This window comes from Ovis canadensis, chromosome 25 (genome assembly GCF_042477335.2).
Source record: "Ovis canadensis isolate MfBH-ARS-UI-01 breed Bighorn chromosome 25, ARS-UI_OviCan_v2, whole genome shotgun sequence".
NCBI lineage: Eukaryota > Metazoa > Chordata > Mammalia > Artiodactyla > Bovidae > Ovis > Ovis canadensis.
In genome coordinates, this window is record NC_091269.1 from 36,725,889 (window position 1) to 36,747,081 (window position 21,193).

The window sequence follows — 21,193 nt, forward strand, 5'->3', positions numbered from 1 at the left end:
AGGGACTTCACTTGCAGTCCAGTGGTTATGACTCTGTGCTTCTACTGCAGGGGGCCCAGGTTCAGTCCCTGGTCAGGGAACCAAGATCCTACATTCTGAGTGGAGTGGCAGAGTAAACAAATAAAAGCTCACAGTTATCCTGGAATGATGTATTGAAGCTTGAAGGATGTATTTCCTTGTACAGCAAAATCTACAGTTTATTATTACTGCCTTGAAATGTGTACACTACCAATTTTTTCCAACTGTTTTAGCAAAATTGGGCTCCCGTGGAAGCCCTTGCTTGCAAAGGGATTTTTAGTTATTCACAATTAATAGTCTCAATGGTAAAAGTGACTCACCATCTCATCATTCCCACTGAACAGAGGGAAACACATAATCAAGTCACAGCCAAGGTCAAAGTCAGATGAACAGAGGAGTCATGATGAATCCAGTGACCCTGGCCCTGAGTCTAGTTAGTTATGCCTCCGGCTCCTGGTTTCTTCCAAGATTTCTACACAGTTCCAACCTCTCCTCACTTGCCAGATGTTTACTGCGTCTTTCAAGTGGAAGCAAGTCCTTTCAATTGGGCTCACCAGGGGAAACCCACTGTACTTCTCTGAAAGAGGAACGGCAGAACCAGTTCGTCTAAAATAAGAACTGACGTGACTCTTTGTCTGAATTCTGAAGCTGTTCGGACAGCATTTTCTTGTTGGCTGAGGTCCCACCAGTAATGAACTGGAATATAAAAACAAAGACTGTTCTCATGTCGTTTCCCAACCAAAGAGGGCTAAGCACTGGGTGAATATTGTAGTGCCGGCATGCTTCTCTGAGTCTTGAGCTTGACTTTTTCCTACCTAAATATTTCATCAAATTCCCACCAGCATGTGCTCACACAAAAACTGTGTTTCCATGTCTCTAAAAGAGTCCCAGAAAACAAACCAATTTCTACAGTCATTTAACAATTTCATCCCTGCTACCTCCAGGCTTTGTTTTCTCTTGAGGGAATAAGGGAGCAACTGAAAATAAAATCGATGAAAACTTCACTTGAAGTTAAATTTAAATGCTATGACTTGTCTTTATTCCCAATTTCATAATCTAATTTCATGCCTATACTAGCATTTTAAGGGTGCCACATGTGTGTAGTTCCTTTGAAATCTTCATAATCTCATTAATTAAAGAACTGCAGAACATAAAAGGTGAGAGAAATAAGGTCACACAAGAACAAGAGCATAGCTCAAGACTTGGATATTTAATTAGATTCACTATTAAGCTGTTCCTTCTGGAGTGATCAGGTACTGTGGTTCTAGTCTAAGAAGTAACTAATAAAAGTTCCTTGCAGCAGTCTTTCCAAGTTTTCCCAAGCCCTTCAGAATTTGAGACATCAAACCTCAAACCCCAAAATATGTCTCTGGAGAGATTTCCAGGTTAAAGTGGGAACCACAAATAATTAGAGCAAGCTGAATTGTGGACAGTAACTGCTCTGGCAAATTTACCACAAGGGCATTCCTTGGCATCCTTAGTGAGCTGGCTCCCAGGCAAGAGAGGCCAGAGGAAGAGTCTCCACTCCCATATCAGTGCCTTGCTTGCCTCCTGCCTGTACTTTCTTCCCTAGCTCTCCCCTACAAAATAGGGAAAGTGAAAGAAAGAAAGTGAAGTCACTCAGTCATGCCTGATTCTTTGCGACCCCCTGGATAGTAGCCTGCACCAAGCTCCTCTGTCCATGGGATTTTCAAGGCAAGAGTACTGGAGTGGGTTGCCATTTTCTTCTCCAGGGAATCTTCCCAACCCAGGGATCAAACCCAGGTCTCTCACATTGTAGACAGACGCTTTACCGTCTGAGCCACCAGGGAAGGCACAAAATAGGGAAGATCTCCAAAACTCTAGCCCTGACTGCTTCAAACTGGTTAAGGAATCACAATCCAATCAAACATATATTTCAATGGGGAAGAGGATTTCAGCTAATATTCTACACTCTGTGCTTCTCTAATTCAGCTGGATTTTTTTTTCTCTACTTTGCTGCTTATGTCAAAGACAGAGCTTAAGTTAGAACAAGGCTTGAAAATTCAGTTATTTGCAGGAGAGAGGCATATAACATAAGATGTAAAGCAGAGAGGGTATAAGAAACACACATCCCACCTGGCCTAGATTTAGTATTATTTTTTACTGTGCTGGGTCTTTGTTGCTGCACACGGGCTTTCTCTACTGGCCAGCAGGGGCTGCTTTCAAGTTGTGGTGTGCAGGCTTCTCATTGTGGAAATTCTCTAGTTGTGGAGCACAGGCTCTGGGGCACGTGGGCTTCAGAGTTGCAGCTCTCGGGTTCTAGAAGACAGGTTCAGTAGTTGCGGTGCACAGGTTTAGTTGACCCGGGGCTTGTGGGATCTTCCCGGTCCGTGTCCCCTGCATTGGCAGGCAGATTCTTAACCACTGGACCACCGGGGAAGTCCTGTATTCTTTAAATGAAAACATGGATATAAGGAATAGATTTTATTTTTTAACTTTACTATCTGAAAGTAACATTCCAAGAAACATAGTAAAAGGCAGCTGCTATTAGGCCTCAGGGTTGGCAGTAGAGAATCATGGGGAAAATAGGAAGACAATAAGCCCGTATGAAAGTGGTAGCCGTTGCACACCTCCAGCAACTTGCTGACGTGCTGCCTTTCGGGACGCAGGGTTGCCAAACTGAGGTTTCAGGAGAAACCAGATATCTGGACTTTTCCCAAGTTGGCAACTTAGTCTGGATTTTTGTTGTTGTTGTTTGTTTTACTTTTCTTAAGAAGCCCTGTTCCAGGTAATACCGTGTGGCCCAAAAAAAACCCAAACAAACAACAAAACAAAAAAACCTGTGTACACCCTGTGTGTTCAGGTCCTGAGATCACAGTGAGGTTGGCCCCATAGTTTTTACTGCCCGTATCTCTCCATATCACCCACTCAGCCCTCATCCTTTGTGCACAGCCCTCACTTTTGACTAAATCTAAATTCAGTACACAACTTTGGGATCAGCAAAGATAGCATTTGCTTACTTCTGCTTCCTAAATGAAGTTAATGGTAAATAGGACACACATTTTGAGATTTTTCTTTCAATTGCAGCAACTAATGTGCCTTTATCTATGTGCAATCTCTGCTGTGAGTAGCACTTTGTATTAAAAGAAAATCTGTTTTTGTGAGGAGTCACATCCAGTGCCAATTGGCCACATTGAGCTGAACCCCAGACACCCAGGAACAAGTTAATTAAACAATGAGAGCAAAAAATATGTCATAGCAGTAATACTGAAACTGTTAAAATCAGAGGATCATTCAGATGTGGAAATAGCCCTAAGCATAAGCTCACTTCAATCCATTCATTTTACACCAAAAAGAACTGAGACCCAGAGAGATTCAATATTTAAGGGTGGCCAGAGACCTAGCTACCTGGTCAAGAAACTGGATCTAGGACCCGAGTCTCCAGTTTCCACATTCAATGTGTCTTTTGTTACTATCCATTAGCAATTCGAACAAGACTATATGTGATTGGAAACTTTATTCACCAAGTTGAAAATGAGCAAAACAGTAGCCTAACTTTTGTCAGTCACACTCATAGATCTGGGGATCTACTTTTGGATGCATGTCACAGAGCTCTTTAGCTCCAGAGGGGGGAGAATGATCATATTATTTTATTTTTAATTTCTTTTTAGTTAGCAGTAAGTCAAGGTTTCCTATTCAACCACCTTGCTACTCTTCCTGTGATTAGCAGGGTCCACTGTGCTACACAGAAGAGCAGTGTACAAATGAACTCAGCACATTAAGACTCAGCTCTGAATATGTTTTTTTCCCTGAAATTACTCGATCAGAAGATGACAGTACCTCACTCTCATAGATACACAATTAAATATTTTCTACAGGCAGACTGTAAGTGGAAGGTTGGAGTGGTCCCTTGAAGCCATTGTTTCTAGCCCTCGAGATTCCCGGGTAGATGTGGCCCCAAGTTTCTCAGCTTATGAAAAGAGGTTCTACCCCAAGATTCCTATAGCATGAAAGCATAGCATTGTAGGAAAAGCAGTGGGCCCCAGCAGTAAAGAGTACTGGCAGTAGGTATGTCCACTCTGGAATTCAGTTTTCTCGTCCTTAAAGTGACAAGATTGAACAAGATGATTCCACAAGTCTCCAAGTTTCAACATATGCTGCTTTTACTGCAGCAAGTAGACTTATTTGAGATTTTCTGATGGAAACACATACACACAACACACACATAATTGGTACTTTTAGGGCTGACATATTGTATGGTGTTATTTGCTTCAGTGGTCAAGCATATAGCCCAACCTGATATAAAATATCTGACTTTTTGTTGCGTTTCTGCTTCTACAGCTGAATATTTAAATTTTTTAATATTATCTTTATATTCCAGATATGTGTTTATAAACTTTCTAGAGTTTCTGCCTTCATAATTGGGCAATTTGTTAAACACACACACAAAATGAAGATTTTTGTTTAAGCCTTAATCTTTTAAGAGACACAGAAGCAAAAGGGGAGGAAATACTTGCAATTTGTTAACTTTTGTCTCAAGAGGGAAACCTTTTTCATTTTTAAAAAATCTTTGATTTTTTTTTTTTCAAAACTAACATCACAGGAAAGAGAGGAAATCGTAGCAGAGACACTAAAAAGTCCATACACTGCATTTCCACCCATCCTTTCAACATTTCTACATCTTGTGGTGCTTCTTTAACAATTAGTTGAAGATTGATGCTTTTCAAGATAATGAACCATGGAACTACCTTAGAGACATACAGTTCCTTTTCAGCTTCTTCTCTGCATGGGCCAGGATATTGGAGAAAATCAGCAGATTTCCGAGTGTTAATGTTCAACCAGGTACAGTAATGGGTATAAAGCACAGAAGGCAAGACAGATTCTTTTGACAGATCCACCACTCCAGTCTATTGAAGTTGGCATGTACTAGCCTTGTACCTTGCCTTGTCTAATTAGCTGCTGAGCTGGGCCCTGGCTCCTCACCCCTGATGGAAACTTAGTGGGAAAACTCCTGTCACCAGGCATGATGAAGTGGTGCTTGACTGTGCTACAAGATGTCCTGTGGCTGCAGTCCAGACGGTTTTGACTAATCATCAACTTTGCAGATTCCAACACCAGGGCTTGTCTACCAGGGCAGGAGCTTTGAAAAGTCAGCCTGAATGATCTGTAGCTGCAGAAAGAGCATAAGGAATTGCTTTGTTTTATATATTTTTTAAGGACTGACTGCAATAGGCAGCACCATGAGTGTACCTGAGAAACTGGGGGTCCACTTCCATGTAAAGACTCCCCACAGCTTAATAAGAGGGGAGCAGCACCAGCGTTTGCCATCTGCTAATCAGACTGGTTCCAAATAGGAAAAGGCGTACATCAAGGCTGTATATTGTCACCCTGCTTATTTAACTTCTATGCAGAGTACATCATGAGAAACGCTGGGCTGGAGGAAGCACAAGCTGGAATCAAGATTGCCGGGAGAAATATCAATAACCTCAGATATGCAGATGACACCACCCTTCTGGCAGAAAGTGAAGAGGAACTAAAAAGTCTCTTGATGAAATTGAAAGAGGAGAGTGAAAAGGTTGGCTTAAAGTTCAACATTCAGAAAACAAAGATCATGGCATCTGGTCCCATCACTTCATGGGAAATAGATGGAGAAACAGTGGAAACAGTGTCAGACTTTATTTTTCTGGGCTCCAAAATCACTGCAGATGGTGATTGCAGCCATGAAATTAAAAGATGCTTACTCCTTGAAAGGAAAATTATGACCAACCTAGACAGCATATTGCAAAGCAGAGATATGACTTTACCAACAAAGGTCCATCTAGTCAAGGCTATGGTTTTTCCAGTGGTCATGTATGGATATGAGAGTTGGACTGTGAAGAAAGCTGAGAGCCAAAGAATTGATGCTTTTGAACTGTGGTGTTGGAGAAGACTCTTGAGAGTCCCTTGGACTGCAAGGAGATCTAACCAGTCCATTTTAAAGGCGATCAGCCCTGGGAGTTCTTTGGAAGGAATGATGCTAAAGCTGAAACTCCAGTACTTTGGCCACCTCATGCGAAGAGCTGACTCATTGCAAAAGACCCTGATGCTGGGAGGGATTGGGGGCAGGAGGAAAAGGGGACGACAGAGGATGAGATGGCTGGATGGCATCACCGACTTGATGGACATGAGTTTGAGTGAACTCCGGGAGTTGGTGATGGACAGGGAGGCCTGGCGTGCTGTGATTCATGGGGTTGCAGAGAATCGGACACGACTGAGCAACTGAACTGAACTGAACTGAACTGAATGGCCGCATCTATCACCGACTTCAAGTCATTTTATAACTATGTAACTATTCAGTTAACTCCTCACTTTCTTCCCCTGAATAGGAGCTTACATTCTGTTTGCATAACATAGTTGCAGCTCTGTGCCTTTGAACAAATCACTTATCCTTTCCTGGTCTCAGTTTCCCAATCTTAAAGAGCTTAGAACAGTGCCTGACACGTGGTGGGAGGTCATTAATGTTAGCTGCTTATATTATTATTTTTATGATATTTGAACCCATCATTCTAAAAGTAAATGTGATAAAACAACATCTGTTGATAAGCATCATCTCTACATTATAGATTCTAAAATTAACTACGTTTTTCAAATGATAGTTAAGAGTTTAACTAGAATCATCTTTAGAGGATTTCAATAACATGTTGTAATAACAAGACTTCCAATGCAGCTTTCCTAGCTGGCTACAAAAGGAGCAGGCTGTCTGTTTCTCTCCCTGTTGGTTAGCATTATCACACCTTGGTGCTGACAAAGGTCATCCCAAACAGTGTATTCAAGGACAGAAGCATATGCCCACTATGGGTAAAAATAGACCTGAACGTTCATACTTAACATTTTGAATGTCTGTCACTAGCACACAATTATAACTAATCCCAGAAGAATTACCCCCTGTCAAAAATGCAGCTTTTAGCTCAGGAAACAAAGATACAGGATATAAAATTTGGACAGGGACGGGACCAAATCAGGCCCAATCCACCCAAGCTTCTATTTTTCAAATGGGAAACCTGACACCCAGAGAGGTGACCTGCTCATTTATGTCAGAGCCAGATTCCTACCTGATCTGTGCAGAATCAGGAGCTCAGGTTGTTTCTGAGCATGGGATGAGTTTCCTCTTTGGATATGATCAGAAGGGTCAGCTCAAGTCAGACATTCAACTAGCTGAGCCTCAAACTGAGGTTTTCCTCCAGTGTATCTACTGTGTCTGAAGGAGACTTCCTGAAATACAGCCTGGTATGAAAGAGCAAACCCTATTTCACAGAGTGATATAATAGTTAAAAATAGGCATGTCCAGTTTTTAAAAAGAAGATTCATATATATGTATGCGTGGAAAGACACTCAAAACATATTTTAAGTGAAAAAATAAGTTGCAAAACATTCTATGGAATATCCATAACAGTCCATTGAGGGTGTGTGTGTGTGTATGTGTGTATACATGCTTATACATAAATGCATAGAAAAAAAGCTTGGAAAGATATGCACCAAATTGTTAGCAATCCTTGGAAGAAAGGAATCAGGATTGAGGAAAGTAAAATAAGTAGAAGGTAGAAGGACTCTTTATTCTACCTACTTCAGCATTGTTGAACTGTTATTACAGCAGTAATTTTTTTTACAATAAGTTAGCTTGTATAAATGGGCTTCCCTGGTGGCTCAGATGGTAAAGAATCTGCCTACAATTCAGGAGACCTGGATTTCATCCCTGGGTTGGGAAGGTCCCCTGAAGAAGGGAATGGCAACTCACGCCAGTATTCTTGCCTGGAGAATCCTATGGATAGAGGAGCCTGGCGGTCTACAGTCCACAGGGTCGTAAAGAGTCGGATACGACTGGGGCGACCAAGCACAGCACAGCTTGTATAAATATAAACTTGTTTAATGTGTTCAGTGTATCAGCCATGGTCTATCAACATCTAAAGCATCCCCAAAGCTTTTTGCAAAACCTGTTATATGAAAAATAAACATCTGGCTTGTGAAGTTATTTAATTCGCTTCTGTTCTCAAACCAAGGCATGATTTAGTGAAAGTGCATCTCTGCGGTGGTCTGGTAATAATATACCAATCTTAATTTGGTTATTAGTAATAATAACCGGTAATATAAATACTATCTTAGAATATTGATTAAGTTTCTATAGCATTTTAGAGACTTCATAAAAATATAAATCCATCAGTATACTGATTTTTTAAGGTTTGCACATAAACATAAAAACCTCTTCTCCTATTTGTGCAGATAAACTTTGTTATTTTAAGAATTAACCATAAGCTATGCTTTCTCAGAAATTCCATCAGAGAAGAGTTTTAACTGATGACAACTTTACTCCCCCAATTCCATGGTTAGTCCAATCATTAGCAACAAACTAAAAATCAAGTGCATTAACCTTTTCCAGCAAAATTATCTTCTAATCCTACTTTTACTTTTCTCTAGGAAATACTAGATTATTTCACATTAAGGAATTTTCTTCACATTAAGAAAATTTTATACAATGGTGCTTATCTTTGACTGTCTATGGAAATTTTAAAGTTCTTAAATTTTAGGTCAAATTTTCCCATTAAGCAGTAATAAAAGATGCAAACTGTTTTGTTGCTTATGTAGGGAAATCATCAGAGAACACGACTGAAACTTCTGCTTGCACTAATAATGACTAGGTAGCCGTCATTTTTAAAAACAGTGTCACAAAAGCTATTTCGATGCTGTCATGCTTAAGAATAATTAGTTTCCATCAAAGCAACAGATTATCTGTTCATGTTGTCCACTGGGTCATTACAATGAACAACCAATACAGATAAATGATATCTAATCTTTTCTGCTCTTCTATTGGGCTGATGGATGGTTATAACATCTCCAATATTATAAGGCAGAAAAATTATGCTGACATTTAGAAGCAAAAGCACGGAAAGATAAAACTAAGTACAAAGCATGCCCAACAGTGTTGGGGAAAAGAAGAAATATCTAAAGACAGATAGAACTGAAAGCAGAATGGCAATTAGGCCAAAGGAGAATTATGGGAGAGAATGACTATACCTTGTGGGTGGCAGGCAGCTCAATTAATTATATAACAAGAAGGGGGAACCCAGGCATTTCCGTTAAGACACATTATTAAAAGGAATATTGACTTAAGCGTCTTTTAAATTTTATGCCTTAAAAGAAGACAAAAGGGTTTCCCTAGTATTGATCTGCCCCTGAATCAGGTTGACTTTAAGGGATCATATAGTGAGAAATGGCTGGGCAGCAAATGAGACTAAGAAAGAACTGCAATTACTTACAACTCACATTTACTGAGTTCAATAGATTACAGCTTTTCCATGTCGCTTTGTGTCCATGTTTTATTTGTCAAGTAGATGGAAAAGAACCATTCAGCTTGCCCTAAATATGAAACAGCAGTTTAGGACTGTACCTTTGGTCCACTCCATTAGCATTTATTAAAAAACTATGAAATGATGGCTTAGACAGAGTCAAGACAAAAGCCGTCTTTGGACTATTTATTTTTCAGAGATTTAAAAACTATGTACCATTACAGCTATTTTTGCCTTGGAGAGTGTCAATTCCACTTTCTATTTTAAGCAGAAATAAGGGAACTTTTTAGCTCAGTGAGTGTTACTCCAGATAAACATCCTACTTAGAAAATGAAGGAGGAAATGGCTACCCACTCCAGTATTCCTGCCTGAAGAATCCCATAGACAGAGGAGCCTAGTGGGTTACTGTCTGTGGGGTCACGAAGTTGGACAATCCTGAGCAACTGAACATGAGCATGTAGAAAATTATGCTCACTGTCAGCCTCTGAGAATCAGCAGTTTTCAGAATAAATTCCATTATTTTCATGAAAAACAAACAAAAAAGCAAACTACACTCTCTTTAAATGCAATGACTGATCCCGGATTGGACTCTGGAGCAGGAAACAAAGGTTTATTGGAAAACTACCATGATTATATGATGTCAGTATAGGACGAAATTGGGAGGCATATGTACCGGAACATTCTGTACCATCTTTGTGACTCCTCTATCAATCTAAAATTATTTCAAAGGAAAAAATGCTTCCCAGGGACCAATCCCCTACCTCTCTATCACACTTCAGAATTAACAGTAAACAGGCAAGTGAGCAGATGCTTGTTAAACTTACACACAATGGCGTCATTGTGGTCCGTTGGCAAGAATTCATAGCAAGATAGAAGAGTTATTTAAAAAAAAAAATCCTAAACTTTGTGAATGTTTTTCCTTAACATGTACACACACATATGCATGCATACATACTAAAATAAGATAATAAAATACCAGGTATGATCTTTTCTTCAAACAATTGGTTCTCAACTGTGGCTGATTTTGCTCCCCGAGGGGACATTTAGCAACTGGGAAGCATCTGGCGGGTAGAGGCCAGGGATCATGCTAAATATCCCACAATTCACAGCAAAGCCTCCACAACAAAGAATTATCTTGCCCTTTTGTCGCTAGTGCTCAGACTGAGAAACTCTGCTTTAAGCAATTAAGATTCAAAAGCAAAATGGATGAGAAGAAATCAGACTCACAGCAGACCCTCACTTTAAAGGAATACAATAAAGGTGGGAGAGGTCCCAGTAAGGAATAAGGAATCAGAGCAGCCACACAGGTAACCGTACCACAATTTCTCCAAGCAGGACATCACACTGGCAGGATCTCTCTTCCTGGAATCTCTACACTTCTTCTTGGGGCTCATCCAAATCGACTCTCCTTCTTTGGCAAGTTAGCTCAAGTCTGACCTTAGCAGTCCTTTATAACCTCACTGACTTGAGTCATAGATTTCTCCAGTGGTTTTTCCATTTTCCGAATTCATAGAATTGCTTCTAAGGATTATGTTTGATAATGCTTTATAAGCATCCATCCCACCCTTTATCCCATCCATGGTAAATATTGTTTTAAATGTTGCATATCATCACTTACCACCATATTTCATTGAATCTGAGACACCATCAGTTATGAGATACACCATTATTTTATATGCCACTAAAAATGAAAAGATACTGTCAATGATTAAGTAAGTCACTACTGATTATTAGGTACATCCCAATAATGTAGACATAAAATGTGAAAAATTCTTCGGAGTAATGTCATATAGTTTTATCACCCCTTTAGTATTCTGTATATTTTATTACTGTATATTTTCACTATTATTGCATGGAAACATCTTAAGCAGTTGGAAATCCCCATTTTTCTTTTATTTCTATGTTCATCCTCAGCACCAAGATCAATACCTATAGCAGCAGAATCAGTACTAGAAAAATAGAAATAATAATACCACATTGCATCCCACACACTCATGCTACACTGTACATTCTTTTTTTTTTTTTAAGAAATTTCACACATTATATTTATCAGAAGACACAAAAGCTGAGTGTCTGGATCAAAACTACCATGTGGCAATCTTAAAGGTAAGACTAGCTTATTTCTTCCAGGAGTGGAAAGGCGAGTTTTCAGGCCTTCAGGTAAGTAAGACTCTGCACGGCCAAATAAGCCCACAGTTCCGGTTGTACATTAGCCCCCTGCCTTCTCATCCCCAACTCTCATGGGGATCCCTGTCTGCTGAGACCCATAAAGATATCAGTCCTGTTTCCACAGCAGTTATATTGCTGCAAGGAGAAGGGAGGATAGCCAGTAAAGTCCTATAGACATGAAGTTGCAAGAAATGTCCATCCATAAATAGTTACTACTTTGTTTTTTTCCCTTTTTTTGGCTGTGCTATATGGAATCTTAGTGCTCTGATCAGGGATCGAACCTGGGCCCCCTGCAGTGGAAGCACAGAGTCTCAACCACTGGACCGCCAGGAAAGTTCTTTACCCTTCTTAATTACACAAAACATTCTAGAGGATTTGCATGAATTCTTATAATGAATGATATAGATAAAATTAAGATCTGATAATATGGTCAACTAGTATTTGTTAAGGGAGCCAAGAACATATAATGGGGAAAGGGTTGTCTCCTCAACAAATGGTGTTAAGAAAACTGAATACAGCAGAAAAATGAAACGAACGCCTTATCTTACATCACACACAAAAAGCAACTCGAAGGGGGTCAGACTTAAATGTGAGACCTGAAACTGTCAAACTCCTAGCAGAAAATATAAGGAGGAAGCCTCTCAACATTGCTCTTGGCAGTAATTTTAGGATTTGACACCTAAAGCACAAGGAAGAGAAAAAAATCAACACGTGGGGCTACAACAAGTTTAAAAGTTCCTGCACTGCCAGAGGAACAATCAACAAAAGGAAAAGGCCGCCTACAGAATGGGAGAAATATCTGTACAACCATGGACAGATCTCCCCCACTTTTTGAAGATTTGCTTTATGTGATTTTAAGCCACTTTGCTTTTACAGAAGGCCTACATTAGTATCTGGTTTTCCCAACTGAAAGGAATCAAGTTTTTCACTTTTACGGAAAAATAAAAAGCAGAGGCAGGGTTCAGTATTTGTTTTGCAGCGAGACGTCCTAGGGGAAATGTCACCTCAAGAGCAAGCCTGGCGTCACCAGGCCCCTCCCCCAGGAGCTACACTCTAGCATCTCGGCACCCCCGCTCTATGGCTTTGCACTGCCTCTGAGCATTTGTGCTTTATCCCCATCTATCTGGACATTTACGAGCAACATGTGTCCTGAGGTAACTACTTCTGCACTTTGCTCCGTTTTGGCTTTCACAAGGTTTCATAGGAAAGCTCTGCTTTCAGAGAGGGGGAAATCTGTATCAGATAAGAGGTTAACACCCAAAAATAGATAAAGAACTGACACAATTCAATAAAGAAAGAAACGAACAGTCCAATTTTAAAATAGGCAGAGAAACGAAATAGACATTTTCCAAGGAAGACTTTCAAATGGCCAACAGGTACATGAGAAATGCTCAACATCACTAATCGTTTTTGTTTTTTGTTGTCTAGTCGCCAAGTTGTGTCGGACTCTTTTGCGATCCCATGGACTGTAGCCCACCTCTGTCCATGGGATTTCCTAGGCAAGCGTACTGGGAGTGGGTTGCTATTTCCTTCTCCATACATTCTTATAAGTGTTCTATCATTCAAAGAATGCTCTGAAGTAGTACTGTTATTATCCACATGTAGTAGATGAAGAAAGCAAGGTGATGAGTGTGCCCAAGGTCACCTAGTTAGTATGCAGCAGAATCTCAGAATATCCAGCTTTTTGCATTGCAAAGCTAAGGTTCCCAACTCCTATTCCTCTCTGCCCTCATGAAACTTACAAATCACTGTGAGCTACAAAGGGCGAGTTTAGGGTGGGCAGGACTAACCATAATATGCTTTTAGGTCAACACTCCACATGAACAGTAATTTTACAATAAATGTCATTGCCTTCAAAAACAGAAACATTCCCAATAGTAACCAAATAATTAAATCAAAATTGTCTCTTTCCAACTGTAAGCCACTAGAGGGCAAGAATTAATAGCCTTCAGTCGTAAACAAAAGAACATCTAACAACATGATGTTTTTGCTGGTCCCATGAGAAATTGTTTTCAGATTTTCCTTAGGACGAAATCTCATGGCACTCTTTGGGTTAAAGACCTGTAGGGTTTTAATTTTAATGTCACTGACAAGATATTCACATTAAGAAATATTTCAGTAAAAGAGCAGCACAGTAAATTCTATTTCCCTAACCTCCTCCAAATTCTAAAGTCATAGTTCCATTCCAGTAAGCTTGTTTATTTTATATGCTTTTGTACATGGATCAATTCATATTCTGTTCCTTCGCATGATATATTGTAAGCATCTTTCTATACCAACCTTATCAACTAGCATGTTAATTCAGGATAATATTTCTACAAATGTGTGAGTGCTCAGTGGCTTCAGTCGTGTCCGACTCTTTGCAACTGTGTGGACTGTAGATCCTCTGTTCATGGTGTTATCCCAGCAAGAATACTGGAGTGGGTTGCCATTTCCTCCTCCAGGGGATCTTCCCGACCCAGGCATCAAATCTGCATCTCCCGCCTTGGCAGGTGGATTCTTTACCCCTGAACCACCTGGGAAGCCCATTTCTAAATATATTTGGTTATTAAGGCATTTCCCTAAATTAAATATTTAGATAGTTTCCACTTTCTTATTTTAGTTGAGCTTCCTCCAACTAGCTAACTAAAATAACACCATACTGAAATGGGGAGAGAGATTTCTTTTTATTTCTGCAGAATTATTGATTTAGGATTCATCTCTGAGTTTGGGATTATTGAATCAAAGGATTGAATATCATTATGATACGATTTATCAATGGTTCAATAATATAAAACAGATATCCCCACATTGAACTGTTTCATTGTTCTGAAAAAAGGGAAAGTAAAAAATAGAATAATTATAGTTAGCATTAACAAAATGCCATATACTTACCAAGGTGCTTTCTTTTTTAATTTTCCTTTTATATTGGAGTATAGCTGATTAACGATTGTGTTAGTTTCAAACAAATAGCAAAGTGATTCAGTTATACATAAACTACTATACTTTTTCAAATTCTTTTATCTAGGTTAAATCACTGCAGATGGTGACTGCAGTCATGAAATTAAAAGACACTTACTCCTTGGAAGAAAAGTTATGACCAACTTAGATAGCATATTCAAAAGCAGAGACATTACTTTGCCAACTAAGGTCCATCTAGCCAAGGCTATGGTTTTTCCAGTAGTCATGTATGGATATGAGAGTTTGACTGTGAAGAAGGCTGAGCACTAAAGAATTAATGCTTTTGAACTGTGGTGTTGGAGAAGACTCTTGAGAGTCCCTTGGACTGCAAGGAGATCCAACCAGTCCATTCTGAAGGAGATCAGCCCTGGGGTTTCTTTGGAGGGAATGATGCTAAAGCTGAAACTCCAATACTTTGGCCACCTCATGCGAAGAGTTGACTCATTGGAAAAGACTCTGATGCTGGGAGGGATTGGGGGCAGGAGGAGAAGGGGACGACAGAGGATGAGATGGCTGGATGGCATCACTGACTCGATGGATGCGAGTCTGAGTGAACTCCGGGAGTTGGTGATGGACAGGGAGGCCTGGCGTGCTGAGATTCATGGGGTCGCAAAGCGTCGGACATGACTGAGCGACTGAACTGAACTGAACTGAGGTTATTACAGAGTATTGAGCAGAGTTCCCTGTACTATATAGTAGGTCTTTGTTGGATATCTATTTTAAATATAGCATTGTGTATATTTCAGTCCCAAACTTTCAATCTATCCCTCCCCTACCCTCAACACTTCCCCCCGGATCAAAATGTTTTCACAAATGAAACAAAATGCTCTCCAAGCTATGAGGACCTGACTGCCTCAGAAGCACCATCACTGATGGAGTTCACCAATAAATGAAGTGTGTTTGAGAGAGAATATTACAAGATAAACTAATGTTTGTTACATTAAGAGACAAAATAAAGTCTGCCAGGGAGAAAAACAGCTACCTTTAGATTCTTCAAGTGAAATATTGATCTTATTGATCATAGACATGCTAAAGGCAAAATTACATCTATCATATAAACCTCACTTAGTTCATAAAGTATTGAACAGGAATAATCATTGTTTTCCTGTTAATGAGGCTGTAGACTATGCTTTCAGAGTGACTTGTTTATTATTTAGTTTATTTCTAAATAAAGGGTGGCTCATCAGCATTCAGCTAAATTGGACAGATTACCACCACCACTGCCAATCTCCAAAGCTGGGCTCCTGTCCAAAATGTGCAATGGAATAGTCACCAGGAACAAAAACCACAGAATTCTTTGAGTCTTAAGAAGGCCAAATTGTACTCAAACCCACAAGGTACTGTTTCCCTTGACTTGATTTTTATAACATAAGCCATAACTTAAAGTCATCCTAATAGAAGGGCTTTTAAGTAGGATTATAAAATTAACCAGAGAAATTAGTGAATCCTAAGTAGGATATTACATATCTATCTCCAGGCAAGACATACAAGGTGACACAGTATAATGATAGACGTGTCACCAGAGTAATAGGATCCGCACTGTGGTTTTGGAATGAGCCTCCAGAATGAAGGCTGACTCTTATCTGTCAGCATCCACACACCACTCTATATGCCACTCACAGGTTTCCAAAGAACCTTGCTCTCATCACTTTGTACCTTTCCAAGTTCTGCTGCTGCTGCTGCTACTAAGTTGCTTCAGTCGTGTCTGACTCTGTGCGACTCCAGAGATGGCAGCCCACCAGGCTCCCCCATCCCTGGGATTCTCCAGGCAAGAACACTGGAGTGGGTTGCCATTTCCTTCTCCAATGCATGAAAGTGAAAAGTGAAAGTGAAGTCGCTCAGTTGTGTCCAACTCTTAGTGATACCATGGACTGCAGCCTACCAGGCTCCTCCATCCATGGGATTTTCCAGGCAATAGTACTGGAGTGGGGAGCCATCACCTTCTCCAAGTTCTAGTCTATCTTATTAAAATACTTATTGCTGCCCAACTTGGAAACAACCAAAATGTTCATTAGGTGAATGGATAAATTAAGTTGTGGCATATTCAGATAATAAATTATTATTGAGTGCCAAAAAGAAATGAGTTATGAGGCTGTGAAAAGACTCAGAAGAACTTTAAATGCATATTACTAAGTGAAAGAAGCCATTCTGAAGACTATATATGCATGATTCCAACTAGATATGACATCCTGGAAAATGCAAAACTGAAAGCAGTGAAAGGATCACTGGCTTCCAGGTGCTGGATGTGAGGGCAGAGGGAAGGGATGAACAGGCAAAGCACAGGGGATCTTTAGGGCAGTGAAATTACTTTGTATTACAGTATGATGATGAATGCATGTCATTAGACATTCATCTAACCCCACAGAATATACAACAGCAAGTGAACCCTAATGTACACTATGGACGTCGGGTGATAATGATGTGTCAGTGTAGGTTCATGCCGGCGTTGCTGTTCAGTCGCCAAGTCATACCCAACTCTTTGCGACCACATGGACTGCACACACCAGGCTTCCCTCCCCATCTCCTGGAGTTTGCCCAAGTTCATGTCCATTGAATAGGTGATGCTATCCAACCATCTCATTCTCTGTTCCCTGCTTCTCCTCCTACCCTCCTCAATCTTTCCCAGCATCAGGGTGTTTTCCAAAGAGTTGAATCTTCACATCAGGTGGCCAGAGTATTGGAGCTTCACCTTCAGCATCAGTCCTTCCAATGAATATTCAGGGTTGATTTCCTTTACAATTGACTGGTTTGACCTTTTTGCTGTCCAAGGGACTCTCAAGAGTCTTCTCTACCACCACAATCTGAAAGCATTAATGTAGGCTCACGGATTATAACAGATGCAGTACTTCTGGTGGGAAATATTGATAACAGGGAAGGTTTATGTATGTGGGGACAGGGGGCATATTGGAAATCTCTGTACCTTATGCTCATTTTGCTGTGAACTGAAAACTGCTCTAAACAATAAAGTCTAAGGACCTCCCTGACAGTCCAGTGGTTAAGACTTTGCATTTCAATGCAGGGAGTGTAGGTTTGATTTCTGGTCAGGGACCTAAGATACCACATGTCTTGCAGCCAAAAAAGTAAAAAACCATAAAATACAAAATAGAAACAATATTGTAACAAATTCAATAAAAGACTTTAAAAATGGAAGTCTTAAAAAACAAAAAACAAAAAACCCTACCCTCCTCACTCTTTTTCACCTAGTACTGCCTGATGCAGCAGGCCACCTATTGCTCTTGTTCACTTTGTCATACCTCCCCTTGACTTCCAGCCACTGAAGAGCCAGGACTTTGTCTTTGCACAGCACACAGTAGAAGTGCAATAAAGTGCTGGCTGAATGAATGTGTTAGAGGAGAAACTTTTCCCAACCAGCTCCAGTTTTTCAAAGAAAATATCTTGGTTCCCTTTTATAATTAGCCAACATGCAGAGGTGCATTAGAAAAGAACAGAAAATCTGCCTAAGCTGAAAGACCACCCAGAATTCTGCCATCTTCCAGAAGTGCTGTGGGGTCATTTCAGCCATAATTTTAAATGTTAAAATCCAAGCATCTTATTACAGGTTTTTTTTTTTTAATAAAACAACTCTTTGAATTCTGTTTTCACTTCAAGCCTCATAAGGATTAAAAGAAAGGGGAAATCAAAGCTCTTGTTTAAACCAGGTGAAAAGTGTATTTAAGAGTTCCCTCTGCCCTGTTTTCTGCCCACACAGTGCCGAAGTGTGTCAAGTGCCGGATTGTGGAGAATGCCTCACTGTGGTTCCAACCACAGAGAAAAAAGAAACTCTCCAGGCTCTGATTTACACAGTCACAAAACAAAACCCAACTTTACAGGCATAAGGGGCATATACATGGAGGAGAATAAGAGCCGGAGAAGGCAGTTGGCAAAGCAGCGTCCGCCTAATGCAGGGTTAGAAGTGAGTAATTTGCAGTGAAGAGGTGGCACTCTCATGGAAGGCCCCAGCTATAGTTTTCCTCCTGCTCCTCCAGATAATAATTTTTTAAATGCCTCTAGTTTGGAGCAGTCTGGCATACACAGAGGCAAACAATTGGTTCCTGAAAAAGAGCTTTCTAGTTTCGTCCGGACGCCAAGCTAGTGAGAATTGCTTAACTGTATGTAGACAAGCAACAGGGGATTCATTTCTCAGCAGTGCTTTCCTCTATTTATTATCTTTTCTGTCCAAAATGTCCATCATCTCACCCCTCAGAGGACATTATTGCTGAGAGGAATTTAGGGTAGACTTAGCAGTCATCCTTTCATTCTCTAACCATGGCACCTTTTTTGCAGATTGTTATAAGTATTCAAGGTAATGTTGTAAAGTGTAGGAGAGAGAAACTGGCACGTAGAAGGTGCAAGTTGCAGGTGTGTAAGATGAAAGACAAGCCCTGGGGGTGCAGTGGGTGGTGGCAGTTTGACCATGGGCCCAGGTCTCACATTCACTAAAGACCTCCAATTTAGACTTCTAAAGTTATCTCCAAATAAGAGTATACGTACAAATTACAAAAGCAAATCAAGAAATGGAAAGAAGTTCCTTTACTAACTTTCAAATTGTCCTCTATAACTGGACCACGTTACCCTAATTGCTGCTTTTTATAGACCTTATAATTGTCTTATGGCTGGTACAGTTCATTACATTGCAATGTGTGTGTGTGGTTAGCCACTCACTCATGTCCAACTCTTTGCAACCCCATAGACTGCAGCCCACTAGGCTCCTCTGACCATGGGGATTCTCCAGGCAAGAATAGTGGAGTGGGTTGCCATGCTCTCCTTGAGAGGCTCTTCCCAACCCAGGGGTCAAATCCAGGTCTACCTCATTGCAAGCAGATTCTTTACCATATGAACCATCAGGGAGCCCATATTGCAATGTATTTTACATTAAAAGCAAAAGAATCCATCTGCCAATGCAGGAGTCTTGGGTTCGATCCCTGGATCAGGAAGCTCCCCTGAAGAAAGAAATGGCAACCCACTCCAGTATTCTTGCCTGGGAAATTCCACTGACAGAGGAGCCTTGAGGGCTAAAAAGTCACAAGAAAAATATCAAACCGTTTGTGTAACCTTACCTTTGGCATTTCTCATTTTTTAAAATTTACTAAGAATTTTAAAAAGATGGAAGCAGCTTAGGTCACCTTTGATCTCTGAGATCCAGACTGGAGAAGTCCATATTTGGGGTCTTTCTTGGGAAGAATTAGCAAAATGCACAGTCAACAACCTGTCTAGTCAGCAATGTCCCATAGAACTATAACCCAAGCTGTAAATAGGAGCGACACATGTGATCTGATTTGATTTTACTTTCTAATATTTATTTATTTATTTGGCTGTACAGGGCCTTTGTTGCATCATGCAGGATCCTTTATTTGTGGCATGTAACATCTAGTTTCTTGACCAGGAATCGAACCTAGGCCCTCTGCATTGGAAGTGCTTTAGCCACTAGACCACCAGGGAAGTCCCTATACCTGTGATTTTAAATTGCCTCATAGTCATACCTTAAAGCCAGAAATTAATTTTAATAATATATCTTAACTCAATAGCATTAAGATAGCATTTCAATTGATATAAAAATTGGCTTGGGTTTTTTTTTCTTCTTCTTTTTTGGCTGTGCCACATGGCATATGGGATGCAGGATCTTAGTTCCTCAATCAGTGATGGAACCCATGCCCCCTGCATTCAAAGTGCAGAATCCTAACCACTGGGCCACCAGGGAAGTCCCAATTAATATAAAAACGGTTAAGGAGATATTTTTACATTCTTTTTTTTTTTAACTGAGTCTACTAAATCAGTTGTGTACCTTATACTTTAAGCATATCCTTTTTAAAATTTGTGTTTAATTGGAAGATAATTGTTTTACAATATTGTGTTGGTTTCTGCCACACATCAACATGAATCAGCCATCAGTATACATGTGTCCCTTACCTCGTGAACTTCCCTCCCACCACCCACCCCTCCCCGCCCCTCTAGGCTGTCACAGAGCATCAGATTGAGCTCCCTGCATCATACAGCAAATTCCAACTGGCTATCTGTTTTACACATGACAGTGCATATGTTTGCATGCTACTCTCTCAATTCATCCTGTCTTCCCTTTCCCTCATCTTAATTTAAACTGACTACTTTTCAAGTGCTCAGTGGTAGCCTCACATGGCTGATGATCACTACTTTGGACAGCACAGCTCTAGAAGCCTCATCTTCAAGACCCTTCCCTTCAGGTTTGTTTGGATAAAGTGATATCTGGACAGTTGCCATTTTAATGGTTAACAGTGATATTTATCAAAGAAGGCAATGGCACTCCACTCCAGTACTTTTGCCTGGAAAATCCCATGGATGGAGGAGCCTAGTAGGCTGCAGTCCACGGGGTCGCTAGAGTCAGACACGACTGAGCGACTTCACTTTCACTTTTCACTTTCATGCATTGGAGAAGGAAATGGCAACCCACTCCAGTGTTCTTGCCTGGAGAATCCCAGGGACGGGGGAGCCTAGTGGGCTGCTGTCTATGGGGTCACACAGAGTCGGACACGACTGAAGTGACTTAGCAGCAGCAGCAACAGCAGTGATATTTATAAGAAGCAGGTTTAAAAAGATGTAAGAGATGGCAACTGACACCTAGTGGACCTAAATTGAACATTTTTAGCAAGAAAATCAATTAATAAAGTAAGTAATCCCTAATTTAACAAAAATTTGAGGACTAGAAATCATTTAGCATTTCTGATAGTTTTCCCAGGCAATGTCTTTCTCCTTTGGAAATGCCCCATGAACATGCCTCCAATAAGAAACCTACTTTGAAAAATCACAGAGGT